The 14,576-nt window shown below is 43.7% G+C and overlaps 1 pseudogene; it reads right to left on the bottom strand.

The window, feature by feature from the left end:
• LOC147032551 (uncharacterized) overlaps nucleotides 1-14,576 on the bottom strand; it is a 28,571-nt pseudogene that overhangs the window by 13,360 nt on the left and 635 nt on the right.

The raw sequence follows: 14,576 nt of genomic DNA, 5'->3' as shown, positions 1-14,576 counted from the left end.
ATTCATGATAAATGAATCAATTGGTCCTTGTCACACATCCAACCTGTCCATCAAATTTCACCCGAATCCATCAACTTTTTGAGATATCATGCAATATTGTTTTTAGCCCCATCTCTCAATGGTGAAGAATCAGTTAAAAAAATAAATAACTCTTGTATCCAGATCGAGATTCAGATCTTCACCAAAATTGAAAGAATTCTTCTTAGTGGTACCCCCAACCTGTCCACCAAGTTTCTTGTGAATCCATCCATAACCTTTTGAGATATTGTGCTATATATCGTTTTTGGCCCCATCAATGGTGAAGAATCACTGAAAAATTCTCAGATCCGGATCTGGATTCTGATCTTCACCAAAATTTAGTGTTGCCGTCTTTGGGCAGTCACCGACACACACAAAAAATTTCAAAACGATTGCTTGAAAAACAGTGGCCAAAAATCGTGTGACAAACACAAACAAACAGACAGGCAAATGCGACAGACCAACATACTTGGCAAAAAAAAATTTTCGCCAAGTAACAAACGAAAAATCACTCGGAGAGCAACACTTGGCAAACAGCACAAAGTAGAACGGCACTCATTAGAGCGCATACCTCTGCCAGGTGGAACAGTTCACGTTTTATATCCCACTGGATCCGGCTGGATCCGAACCAAAATCCAATCCGATTGTTCTTGTTACCCATCCAACTCATCCACCTTGTTTTGTCACAACTCATCCTCAAATTTTTGAGATTATAGTGATATATTTAGTTTTTGGCCCAATCTATCAATTTTAGAAATTAGGCCTGTGTTGATCTTTTGACCTTAAAATTAATTGGTGGTTGAATTCATTGACCTGCGATACAAATCCTGTCAAATTTCAAGTCAATCATATGCAAATTGAGGATATTTGAAAATGATCCTAGTTGTTGACCATTTGGCCTATGTTGACGTTTTGGCATGTGCCGACCTCAAAAATAATTGGTGGTTGTATTCATTCAGCTGATGTGAAAACCCTGTTCAAATTTCAAGTCAATCGAATGAAAATTGACAATTTCAGAAATTTGCCCTATGTTGACCTCAAAATAATTGGTGCTTGAATTCAGTAAGTGGACATGCTCATGGTCCTCAAATTTCAAGTCAATCTGATGAAAATTGAGGATTTAAGAAATTTAAAAAAGTTGTTAATCTTTGGCTTATGATGACGTTTTGACCTCAAAAATAAATGGGATTCTGTCAGACCATCAACTCCACCATCTGGTGAAGTTTTGTGAAGATCAGTTTAAAATTGTGACCAGCAGGCAATTAAAGGTGGGATGACAGATAAACAAACAAGCAGTCATAGACTGGTACTTACGAAATCGTCAACTTAACCTCTGACCTTGTCTAATAAAAGCTGTCTCTCGAGAAGGTAGCGACACAAACCAGAAGTTTCTACGATGATTCTGTACCAAACCATCAAAAATCGAATGTTTGACCTCACTGTGACCTTGACCTTTGACCGATTCTGACCAAAATCTAACCAGCGCTAGTCATCACCCCTCCTGAATCACGTGGTGTAATTTGACATTGGTAGCTTCTTCCGTTCTCGAGTTATAACTTTTTTTGGATGTTTGACCTCACTGTGACCTTGACCTTTGACCGATTCTAACCAATATCCAATCAGCGCTAGTCATCACCCTTCTGAAACACGTGGTGTAATTTGACATTGGTAGCTTCTTCCGTTCTCGAGTTATAACTTTTTTTGGATGTTTGACCTCACTGTGACCTTGACCTTTGACCGATTCTAACCAATATCCAATCAGCGCTTGTCATCACCCTTCTGAAACACGTGGTGTAATTTGACATTGGTAGCTTCTTCCCTTCTCGAGTTATAACTTTTTTTGGATATTTGACCTCACTGTGACCTTGACCTTTGAACGATTTTGACCAAAATGTAATCAGCGCGAGCCATCACCCTCCTGAATCACGTGGTGTAATTTGACATTGGCAGCGACTTCTGTTCTCGAGTTATAACTTTTTTTTGGATGTTTGACCTCACTGTGACCTTGACCTTTGACCGATTTTGACCAAAATCTAATCAGCGCTAGCCATCACCCTCCTGAATCATGTGGTGTAATTTGACATTGGTAACTTCTTCCATTCTCGAGTTATCGTGCCGACAAAGAAACACACACACAAACAAACACACAAACAGAGGACGGAAGTCATCAACATACTTGTCAAAAAAATACTTCTGCCAAGTAACAAACAGAGGTGATCAACATATTGTACAATTTTTTTTTTTGGCCAAGTAACAAACAACCAGTCAGAGACTGGTACTTACAAAATCGTCAACTTGACCTCTGACCTTGTCTAATAAAAGCTGTCTCGAGAGAAGGTTGCGACGCAAACCAGAAGTTTCTATGATTATTCTGTACCAAACCATCAAAAATCGAATGTTTTGGATGTTTGACCTCACTGTGAACTTGACCTTTGACCAAAATCTAATCAGCGCTAGCCATCACCCTCCTGAATCACGTGGTGTAATTTGACATTGGTAGCTTCTTCCGTTCTCTAGTTATCTGTACCATACCATCAAAAATCGAATATTTGACCTCACTGTGACCTTGACCTTTGACCGATTTTGACCAAAATCTAATCAGCGCTAGTCATCACCCTCCTGAATCAGGTGGTGAAATTTTATAATGGTAGCTTCTTCCGTTCTCGAGTTATCATTTTTTGGATGTTTGACCTCACTGTGACCTTGCCCTTTGACCGATTTTGACCAAAATCTAAGCAGCACAAGCCATCACCCTCCTGAATCATGTGTTGTAATTTGACTTTGGTAGTTTCTTCCGTTCTCGAGTTACCTGTACCAAACCATCAAAAATCGAATATTTAACCTCACTGTGACCTTGACCTTTGACCGGTTTTGACCAAAATCTAATCAGCACGAGCCATCACCCTCATGAATCACGTGGTGTAATTTGGCATTGGAAGCTTCTTCCGTTCTCGAGTTATCGTGCCTACAAATAAACAAACAAGCAAACAAACAGAAACGGAAGGCATCAATATACTTACAAAATCTTTAGATTTTGTAAGTAACAAGCAATCATAGACTGGTACTTACGAAATTGTCAACTTGACCTCTGACCTTGTCGAATAAAAGCTCTCTCTGGAGAAGGTTGCGAGGCAAACCAGAAGTTTCTACGATGATTCTGTAACAAACCATCAAAAATCGAATGTTTTGGATGTTTGACCTCACTGCGACCTTGACCTTTGACCGATTTTGACCAAAATCGAAGCATTGCTGGCCACCACCCTCCTGAATCATGTGGTGTAATTTGATATTAGAAGCTTCTTCCGTTCTCGAGTTATTATATTTTGGATGTTTGACCTCACTGTGACCTGGACCTTTGACCGATTTTGACCAAAATCAAATCAGCACTAGTCATCACTCTCCTGAATCACGGGGTGTAATTTGACATTGGTAGCTTCTTCAGTTCTCGAGTTATCGTGCCGACAAACAATCAAACAAACAAGCAGTCATAGAATGGTACTTACGAAATCGTCAACTTGACCTCTGACCTTGTTGAATAAAAGCTGTCTCTGGAGAAGGTGGCGAGGCAAACCAGAAGTTTCTACGATGATTCTGCACCAAACAATCAAAAATCGAATGTTTTGCATGTTTGACCTCACTGTGACCTTGACCTTTGACAGATTTTGACCAAAATCTAAGCAGTGCGAGCCACCACCCTCCTGAATTACATGGTGCAATTTGACATCGGTAGTTTCTTCCATTCTCGAGTTATCGTGCCTACAAACAAACAAACAAACATACAAACATACAAACATACAAGCAGAAACGGAAGTCATCAATATACTTACGAAATCTTTAGATTTCGTAAGTAACAAACGGAAGTCATCAATATACTGACGAAATCTTTAGATTTCGTCAGGAACAAACAAGCAGTCATCGACTGGTACTTACGAAATCGTCAACTTGACCTCTGACCTTGTCGAATAAAAGCTGTCTCTCGAGAAGGAAGCGACGCAAACCAGAAGTATCTACGATGATTCTGTCCCAAACCATCAAAAATCGAATGTTTTGGATGTTTGACCTCACTGTGACCTTGACCTTTGACCGATTGTGACCAAAATCTAATCAGCGCTTGCAACCACCCTGCTGAATCACGTGGTTTAATTTGACATTGGGAGCTTCTTCCGTTCTCGAGTAATCATTTTTTGGATGTGTGACCTTGACCTTTGACCGATTTTAACCAAAATCGAAGCAGTACTAGCCATCACCCTCCTGAATCACAAGGTGTAATTTGACGTTGGTAGCTTCTTCCGTTCTCGAGTTATCGTGCCGACAAACAATCAAACAAACAAACAATCATAGACTGGTACTTACGAAATCGTCAACTTGACCTCTGACCTTGTCTCATGAAAGCTGTCTCTCGAGAAGGTAGCGATGCAAACCAGAAGTTTCTACGATGATTCTGTACCAAACCATGAAAAACGGAATGTTTTGGATGTTTGACCTCACTGTGACCTTGACCTTTGACCGATTTTGACCAAAATCTAATCAGAGCAAGCCACCACCCTCCTGAATCACCTGGTGTAATTTGACATTGGTAGCTTCTTCCCGTCTCGAGTTATCATTTTTTGGATGTTTGACCTCACTGTACCCTTGACCTTTGACCGATTTTGACCAAAATCTAAACAGCACAAGCCATCAGCCTCCTGAATAACGTGGTGTAATTTGACATTGGTTGCTTCTTCCCTTCTCGAGTTATCTGTACCAAACCATCAAAAATCGAATATTTGACCTCACTGTGACCTTGACCTTTGACCGATTTCGACCAAAATCTAATCAGCACTTGCCATCTCCCTCCTGAATCACGTGGTGTAATTTGACATGGGTTGCTTCTTCCGTTCTCAAGTTATCGTGCCTTCAAACAAACAAACAAACAAACAATCAAACAAACAAACAAACAGAAACGGAAGTCATCAATGTACTTCCAAAATCTATAGATTTCGTAAGTAACAAACAAATAAACCAATGTCACACGCAGAGTGACCCATATCTTGCCAAAAGGTGACAACATGTGACTTCTTTCAGGTCACACTGAGGTGAACAGAGCTGCTGTACACAAGGAGTGACTCCTTGAGGAATATCTGCCTTCGAGAGATTCCGATGAGAGTCATTCTACAGAGTAACCATGAAAAATATGTGTTTGCCTCATCACGTCACCAAATGACGTCATAAAGTCTCAAGCTTGACATATCTAGAAAGCACTCATCGAGGTGTTCAATTTGAGGTACTACACGATATGGTTCCTAAAACTTGAAAATTTGACCTTCGGGTCAAATATGTTTGACCTCAGGCGCTAACCATGAAGGTCAAGGCCAATCGCCACCAAAAACTAATCAGATGAGCACCAGACGATATTCTACATTCCCATAAAGTTTGGAGACGATTCGATTAAAATTATTCAAAAAAATAAGGGTTTCGTCGACTCCCCTGATTTGCGACAAAGTGAGCTTGACCTTTGACCTTGACCTTCAAAATTCTGTGCGCTGAAAGGGACATCTATAGGCCTCTGATATGCGAAGTTACAAAAATTTCCAATGATTAATGTGCGCTGCAGAGTGATTTATACATGATTACAGACAAAAAAAACAAAACACATGAAGGTCAAGGCCAATCGCCACCAAAAATTAATCAGCTGAGCGCCAGACCATGAACTATATTCCCATGAAGTTTGAAGACGATCCAATCAAAATTACTCAAAAAATAAGGGTTTTATCGACTCCCCTGATTTGCGACAAAGTGACTTTCACCTTTGACCTTCAAAATTTTATGCACTGAAAGGGACTTCTATTGGCCTCTGATATGCGAAGTTACAAAAATTTCCAATGATAACTGTGCTCTGCAGAGTGATTTATACGTGATTACAGACCAAAAAAAACCCCCCAAAAAAACAAACAAAAAAAAAACATATGAAGGTCAAGGCCAATCGCCACCAAAAATTGATCAGCTGAGTGACAGACCATGACCTATATTCCCATGAAGTTTTAAGACGATCCGATCAAAATTACTCAAAAAATAAGGGTTTCGTCGACTCCCCTGATTTGCGACAAAGTGAGCTTGACCTTTGACAGGTCAGGTCAGGTATGGGAGCATGGGCCAGAACAGCGTGTCGCTGCGTCCACTTTCTGCCGGTACTCCAGGGGCCTCCGTCTGGCCATCCCCCAGGCAGATGCCAGGCCCATCCCCATCTCCTTGAGATGATGGTCAACCTGCTGCAACCACGAGGCACGTGGTCGGCCCACTGGCCTCCTCCACTCATGAGACTCCCTCGCTGAGAGAATCTGGTAAGCAGGATCAGCGTCAGGAAAACGAGCCACATGTCCATACAGCCGCAACTGACGCTCACGGACTATGCAGATAACAAATCTCATCCGAGTCTCTCTCAGCAACCGCTCGTTGGACACAAAATCCGACCAGCGATAGCCAAGGATTCTGGGAAGAGACCTGGTACCAAAGGAATTAAGTCTCCGTCTCAGATCCTTGGTCAGAGTCCAAGTCTCGCATCCATAGAGCAAGACTGGAAGTACCAAGGACCTGAAGACTCAGACTTTCGTCCTCCCGCACAGGTACCGGCAGTGCCACACCCCATGATCCAGTGAATCCATGACTCCCCAGGCCCGACCCAGACGTCGATTGACCTCTGACTCGCAGCAAGCAGAGACATGAATACCACTGCCAAGGTAAGTGAATCTCTCCACGACCTCAACATCCTCACCACAAACAGACACAGACAGGACAGCAGCATCCAAGATGTCACCGAAAGCCTGGATCTTAGTTTTGACCCAAGAAACGCGTAATCCCAGCGGCTCCGACTCCTCATTCAGCACCTCGAGGGCCCCCAAAAGGATGTCTAAAGTCTCCGCAAAGATGACTGCATCATCTACAAAATCAAGGTCCGAGATCTTGACATTCCCAAACGATGCACCGCAACTTGATCTCTCCGACATCCTCCCTAAAATCCAGTCCACACAAGTGCTGAAAAGTGTGGGGGCCAGTACACATCCCTGACGAACTCCAGTAACAACTGGAAATAAGTCAGAGATGGTACCACCATACTTCACAGCACTCTCAGTACCAGAGTAGAGTTCAGACATCAGATCGATCAGTTTTGGTGGCACCCCACGAAGACCAAGAATCCTCCAGAGGACATCCCGATTCACTGAATCGAATGCTTTACAGAGATCAACATAGGCTGCAAGCAGCCCCTGCCGAAACTTTCGTCTGCGTTCGGTGAGGACACGAAGGGCAAGGATACCGTCAATCGTTGACCTCTTTGGTGTGAAGCCTGACTGCTCTGGACGCTGGTGCTCAAGCAGATGGTGGCGAACCCTCTCAAGAATTATCCGAGCAAAGACCTTGCCCGGCACTTAGAGCAGCGTCACCACTCGGTAGTTGTTGCAGTCTTGGCGATCACCCTTCCCTTTCCAGAGAGGGACAACAAGGCCCCTCTTCCAGTCAGTTGGGATGATGCCTGTTTTCCAGGCAGAGCACAAAACTGCATGCAACGACACGAGTGCAGCATTTCCACCAGCCTTGAGAAGTTCGGCATGGATGCCACAGATCCCTGGAGCTTTGCTCCGTTTCAACTGGTTCACCGCAGCCCGTGTTTCCACAAGTGAAGGTGGACCACAGTTGATTCGAGGGTCAGCAACAGGGATTGTAACACCCTTGACGTCCAACTCCACAGCTGGGGGATCAGCCTGGTACAACCGCTCAAAGTAACCGGCCCAGCGGGCCTTCACTTCAGACTCCACTGTCAAGAGCCTACCACTCTCTGCTCGAACTGCAGTGCTCCGAGGGATGGGCTTGGATGAACGTAATGCGCGAATTCCCCTGTATGCGGGACGAGAATCACCTGTCCACAGGTGATGCTCTACCCCCTCACAGATTCCTCGCACATAGGCTTCCTTGTCCACCCTCAGTGCATGTACAGTTTGACGCCTCAGCTCCCTGAACAGCTCAGCTCTGCCATTCAGCCTGGCCCTGCGACTCTGGTCAATGGTATCCAGTGTCCCTTGAGAGACAAAATTCTTCTTTGCCCTGCGGTGAGCTCCAAGGCATCCACCGGCAACATCAAGGACGGTGGTCTTGAAGGCGCTCCACAACTCTTCAGGACCCCCCAAAGCACCCAGACCCGCCAAGTGTCCACTCAGCCTGTTCGCAAACTCCTCAGCTACTCTCTCATCCCTGAGCTTGCCAACATCCAGCCTAGGCTGGGATGGTACCATTCTCCAGGATTTAAGGTGCAGCTTTAGAGTTGCTACAACAAGCCTGTGGTCAGTATTGAGGAACTGAGCACTCCGGTAGACCCTGCAGTTCTGGATCGTCCTCCAACGACCGTCAATGAGGACATGGTCAATCTCCTTTGCCACACCGCCAGCGTTGGAATACCAAGTCCAGCGATGAGCTTGTGGGCGCTGAAACCATGAATCAGCCACCCCAAGTCCATGACTTCTTGCAAAGTCAAGGAACTTAGTGCTATTCTGGTTCATAGTTCCTGACCCATGGGGACCAAAACACACCTCATAACCATCCCTATCAGTTCCAGTCGATGCATTGAAATCCCCCAAGACTAGAAGTGTATCTCGTCTGGGGCACTGTTCAACCACAGACTCGAGTGTGGCGTAGAATGCATCCTTCACGGTGAGATCACTCGCCTCAGTCAGAGCATAAACAGAGACCAGGGAAATGACACCTAAGGAGTGACGAATCCTTAATCTCATAATACGCTCGTTGACCGGTGTTACCTCAATTATCATTGGGGTCAGCTTATTGGACACAGCTACAGCAACTCCTTGGGTATGGTAACCATCAGAGCGACCAGACCAATAGTCGGTGTAACCACCCACCATTATCTCGCCGCAATCCGGTCTCCGAACCTCAGAGAGAGCTGCAATCCCGATGTCCAAACGCTTGAGCTCAGATGATAACAGAGACAGGTGATCATCCTCTCTTAGGGATAGGACATTCCAGGCACCCACCCGAAGGGACCGCCTCAGGTTAATCCAAGGAGACCACCGTCTGGTGGACGACACCTCAGCACCACTCCGACACACTCTCCCGCAATCTGACCCAGGGATGTTACCCCGTGGTTTCCCTCCTATCATCAAAGATTGGGGGTCCCGCAGGGTTTGCCCCAATCCCGTCATTGAGTGAGCTGCCCTGCGAAGGGAAGCTACACAGGAGGTACTCCCACGGAATGGGTTTTCAGATTTTTTTGCGTTTTTGCCTTTTGCGGTATGAAGGGTTTTACGGTGGCCGTAGTGCAAATCCTGCCACCAACCTCCTAATAAGAAGTAACCCAACTGCAGGAGGATGTCCGCAGACACAGTTGGGCACTAGATATGGATGGCCGTTGGCTCACAAGGAGCTCCTCCGCCCTTTGACAGGTTTTGTTTTTAATCCTGCTGGGTGTCCATATCCAAACACTGTCCTCACCAGAAAACCTGGTTGGGGAGACGGTTTTGTCGCCGACAACCCGACCATGGAACAGGTTAGTACAGGTTTACATGGTACCTGTTGTAGGTTCACAGATCGAACCTGACCTTTGACCTTGACCTTCCAAATTTTGTGCGCTGAAAGGGACCTCTATAGCCCTCTGATATGCGAAGTTACAAAAATTTCCAATGATAACTATGCTCTGCAGAATTTTTTATGCGTGATTACAGTCAAACAAACAAACAAAAAATAAATAAATAAATAAATAAACATACAAGCTGACTAACATATCTTGCAAAAACTTCGTTTTGGCAAGATAAAAAAAACACATGAAGGTCAAGGCCAATCGCCACCAACAATTAATCAGCTGAGCGCCAGACCATGAACTATATTCCCATGAAGTTTGAAGACGATCCGATCAAAATTGCTCAAAAAATAAGGGTTTCGTCGACTCCCCTGATTTGCGACAAAGTGACCTTGACTTTCAAAATTTTGTGCACTGAAAGGGACCTCTATAGGCCTCTGATATGCAAAGTTACAAAAATTTCCAATGATAACTGTGCTCTGCAGAATTTTTTATACGTGATTACAGACAAACAAACAAAATAAATAAATAAATAAAAAAAACATACAAGCTGATGAACATGTCTTGCAAAAACTTCGTTTTAGCAAGATAACAAACAAAAACAGAAGTCATCAATATACTTACGAAATCTTTAGATTTCGAAAGTAACAAACAAACAAACAAACAAACAGAAACGGAAGGCATCAATATACTTACGAAATCTTTAGATTTCGTAAGTAACAAACACACATATTCACAAATAAATAAACAAGCAGTCATCGACTGGTACTTACGAAATTGTCAACTTGACCTCGACCTTGTCTAATAAAAGCTGTCTCTGAAGAAGGTCGCGAGGCAAACCAGAAGTTTCTACGATGATTCTGTACCAAACCATCAAAAAAATCGTAACGTCAACCGAAGCAAATTCTCCATTTCTCCACGCAATTATTTTATATTATTTTATCAAAGTCACAAAACCGTAATATTCGGCTATCCACCAACAATCTTTTCATAATCCGACGGCTCAGCGAGTCAGGCATGCGACGATAACATTTATTGGGATAAAAAATGACTTTTAAACACCATCTTTATCGAAAACACTGTCAGCGCGCACACGGAAAACCTTTACGTGACTCAACGACGCGTCCGCTCAAGCGCACTGCATCACGTGACGACCCGTAACGCGTCGAGTGAAATATTTTTTATACAATCGTAAAACGTCTCCAAAACATCCGATTTTTACCAGAATTTCGACAACCGAGTTTTAAGCGTCCTAAGCGATCGCAAAAACCGAAGACAAAATTAAAATTGAAGTTAAAACGAACTCGTAACGTCGAGTGAAGTAAAAATACTCCATTTCTCCACATGAATTTACGGAATTATGTTTGACCTCACTGTGACCTTGACCTTTGACCGATTTTGACCAAAATCTAATCAGCGCTCACCATCACCCTCCTGAATCACGTGGTGTAATTTGCCATTGGTAGCTTCTTCCGTTCTCGAGTTATCGTGCCTACAAACAAACAAACACACAAACAAGCAGTCATAGACTGGTACTTACGAAATCGTCAACTTGACCTCTGACCTTGTCTCATAAAAGCTGTCTCTGGAGAAGGTAGCGACGCAAACCAGAAGTTTCTACGATGATTCTGTACCAAACCATCAAAAATCGAATGCTTTGGATGTTTGACCTCACTGTGACCTTGACCTTTGACCGATTTTGACCAAAATCTAATCAGCAATAGTCATCACCCTCCTGAATCACGTGGTGTAATTTGACATTGGTAGCTTCTTCCGTTCGAGTTATCCGTACCAAACCATCAAAAATCGAATATTTGACCTCACTGTGACCTTGACCTTTGACCGATTTTGACCAAAATCTAATCAGCGCTCACCATCACCCTCCTGAATCACGTGGTGTAATTTGCCATTGGTAGCTTCTTCCGTTCTCGAGTTATTGTGCCTACAAACAAACAAACACACAAACAAGCAGTCATAGACTGGTACTTACGAAATCGTCAACTTGACCTCTGACCTTGTCTCATAAAAGCTGTCTCTGGAGAAGGTCGCGATGCAAACCAGAAGTTTCTACGATGATTCTGTACCAAACCATCAAAAATCGAATGTTTTGGATGTTTGACCTCACTGTGACCTTGACCTTTGACCGATTTTGACCAAAATCTAATCAGCAATAGTCATCACCCTCCTGAATCACGTGGTGTAATTTGACATTGGTAGCTTCTTCCGTTCTCGAGTTATTCGTACCAAACCATCAAAAATCGAATATTTGACCTCACTGTGACCTTGACCTTTGACCGATTTTGACCAAAATCTAATCAGCGCTCGCCATCTCCCTCCTGAATCATGTGGTGCAATTTGACATTGGTAGCTTCTTCCGTTCTCGAGTTGTCATGCCTACAAACAAACAAACAAACAAACAAACAGAAACGGAAGTGATCAATATACTTACAAAATCTTTAGGTTTCGTAAGTAATAAAAACACAGAGATCAAAACATAACCTTTGCAACAAAGTTTGCGAAGGTAATAAATAACAAAGCCTCCAGCATACCATATTTTTGTGCGGCCGGGTATCGGTGGCGAGCACCACCGCTAGAGGGAGCAGTAGAGTCGGCTCCACCGAACACCCGGAATTCATAGGTCATCACCCCGGATAACTCCGGAGCCGACGGGTCACTTAAAGGACTGTGGTCACCAATACTAGTCCAGGCAAAATAAGGTTTCATCGGGAACAAATTGCAACAGAATTTTTTTCTGACTGTAGTGACTGTAGATCTTTACAGCGCTCCCCAATGGTTACCAGTCGCTGGAAGATCAACTGTGGATCTAACTTCACAGATTGTCCTTCACAGATTGAAAAGCACAATGCATTTCTATGACGTCCCCACAACAACATTCTAAAAGTCCGAAGAAATCCCTATTGCGGAAATACGTCTAATTTGCATAAATCCAATACGGCGGCCAATTATCAATATTGTGCCAGATATCTTTGCTCACAGATGACATATTTGGGTGATTTCAACTTCTAGAATGGGTATTTTGTACACAAAGATGCATTTAGAATACTTTTAAACTTCCCTGGAACAAAATCTCATTTGCATAAATCCAATATCGATATTTTGTGATCAAATTTATGGCAGTCACTTCTTTGGCTGGTGTTTCATTGCAGGCATATTAATATCCTACTGAAGATGCCCATCAAGGTCATCATTGTAGTCATCAGTGAAATCTGGCGGCTGTGAGTTGGCACAACTTGTCCCACGGCATTCTCCACAAACAGCACTGCAATGCAGACTATACTGTCTGCATGTGCACCTCTTTGTATTCCAGTCTGTTTTACAGTTACAGCAGATGACATCCAGTAGTTTTGATGGGGCTGCAAGCTGGTCAGTTTGTATTGGCAAACATTGTCCATCCACCATGTGCCATCCCCACTCTTCCGGCTTCATATTGATGCTTCTTCCTTTCCACTCCATCATCTGATAATATACACGGAGGCTGTGATACTTTGCAGCTGCTGAGGTTGGGGGTAGAGTTTGAGGTTCTACATGAGATGTGCTCTTGGAAACCTTCTCACAAAATCGCCTGTATCGTAAAGTGTCCAGTCCTTGTTCTTTGGCACCACCATATAATGACACAAGTGCTTTTTCTCCTGCTGCAATAATGTCCTGTTTTGCCACATGTCCTTCTTGGCTGAACACCTTAGCTTGCTGACGGAACAGGGCAACACTCTTGATCTTCCTTACTGATAAACCCTTTCCCAATCCAAACAGGCGAGAAGTTGTATCGCAGCCAAGGATTGCATGGATAAATAACACATGGTCACAAACATCAGGACCAAGAAATTCCTTAGACTGCTTTATGCACCATATCCTGGTCTTTTTTGCTGATTGCCTGGGTTCTGGGGCCAGGAACAAGTCATGTGCATCCAGTTCAGCATGATGCAGTAGGAGGATGAGCAAGTCCGTGTCATCCCCTATCAGGACAGTGTCTTTGATTCTAGCAGATGCAACAGCTGTTCGGACAATGACTACATCAGCATCATACTTTGCATAATCTATATTACACCCAGCCCGCTCTAATTTGTCACTAAGATAAACGATAAATCGCTGTTTGTTTGTCACATTTTTCAAGAATTCCTCCTTCTTGGACTGTATAACCATTCCACCAGTGAAGTTTACTGTCATGCCTGAACAAGCCCCTGTCCTCATGTGCGTGGCATCTTTTGTTGTTGGACCGTCTTGGTATCCATCAAAGATAATGGTAACAGCCCCATATTTATGTGTAACATATGTGACATAAAGCTGACTGACACTCTCATATGTGGAACCTCTTGGCCATGGAAGATGATGAAGTAGCGCAGAACCATCGAGAATATACTGGACATTTCTAATTGGTTCTCGTTGCTCCCCTTGCATGGTCTTCCAGAGAACATCGGCAAGGACAGCATTATTGGCCTGCAGGGGAAGGAAGGAAGATTCAAACAATGCTGGGGGTGGGTAACTACACAGTTCATATTTGAAGAGTGACTGTAGATCTTCACAGCGCTCCTCAATGGTTACCAGTCTCTGGAAGATCAACTGTGGATCTACCTTCACAGATTCTCCTTTGATCTTGACAGTTGATCTTGAATTAAGTGTCACTGCTCGATCACATTTCCAGAAGGTGAACTCTTCTACAGATTTCCCAACCATGGATGCTAGAATCTTTTCTCCAACTGTTCTTGATCTTTCAACGTTGACTCCTTCCTGGGCTGTCATGCCATTTGCAATGCTAAACAGGGACGGATCCCTTGCGAATGGATCTCTCTCCCTGAGATAGCTGATAAGATCAAGGGTGTCATTGACATCTCTAGCTTGTCTAGCTTTTGACAGGTCTTTGTGCTGGTCACTGGTTTCAAATGAGATGCCACTGAGCTTCTGCATGGCCTCGTTGATATTTGCACATGCTGGCATGGAAAGGACCCACACCAAACGCTGAGTTTCTGTCATTCCTTTTCCT

This window comes from Eptatretus burgeri, chromosome 2, assembly GCF_056783735.1.
Source record: "Eptatretus burgeri isolate ZD-2024b chromosome 2, Ebu_testis_v1, whole genome shotgun sequence".
Classification (NCBI taxonomy): domain Eukaryota; kingdom Metazoa; phylum Chordata; class Myxini; order Myxiniformes; family Myxinidae; genus Eptatretus; species Eptatretus burgeri.
Note: the sequence above shows the minus strand (reverse complement) of the source record. Positions and strands in the feature narration are given on the sequence as shown.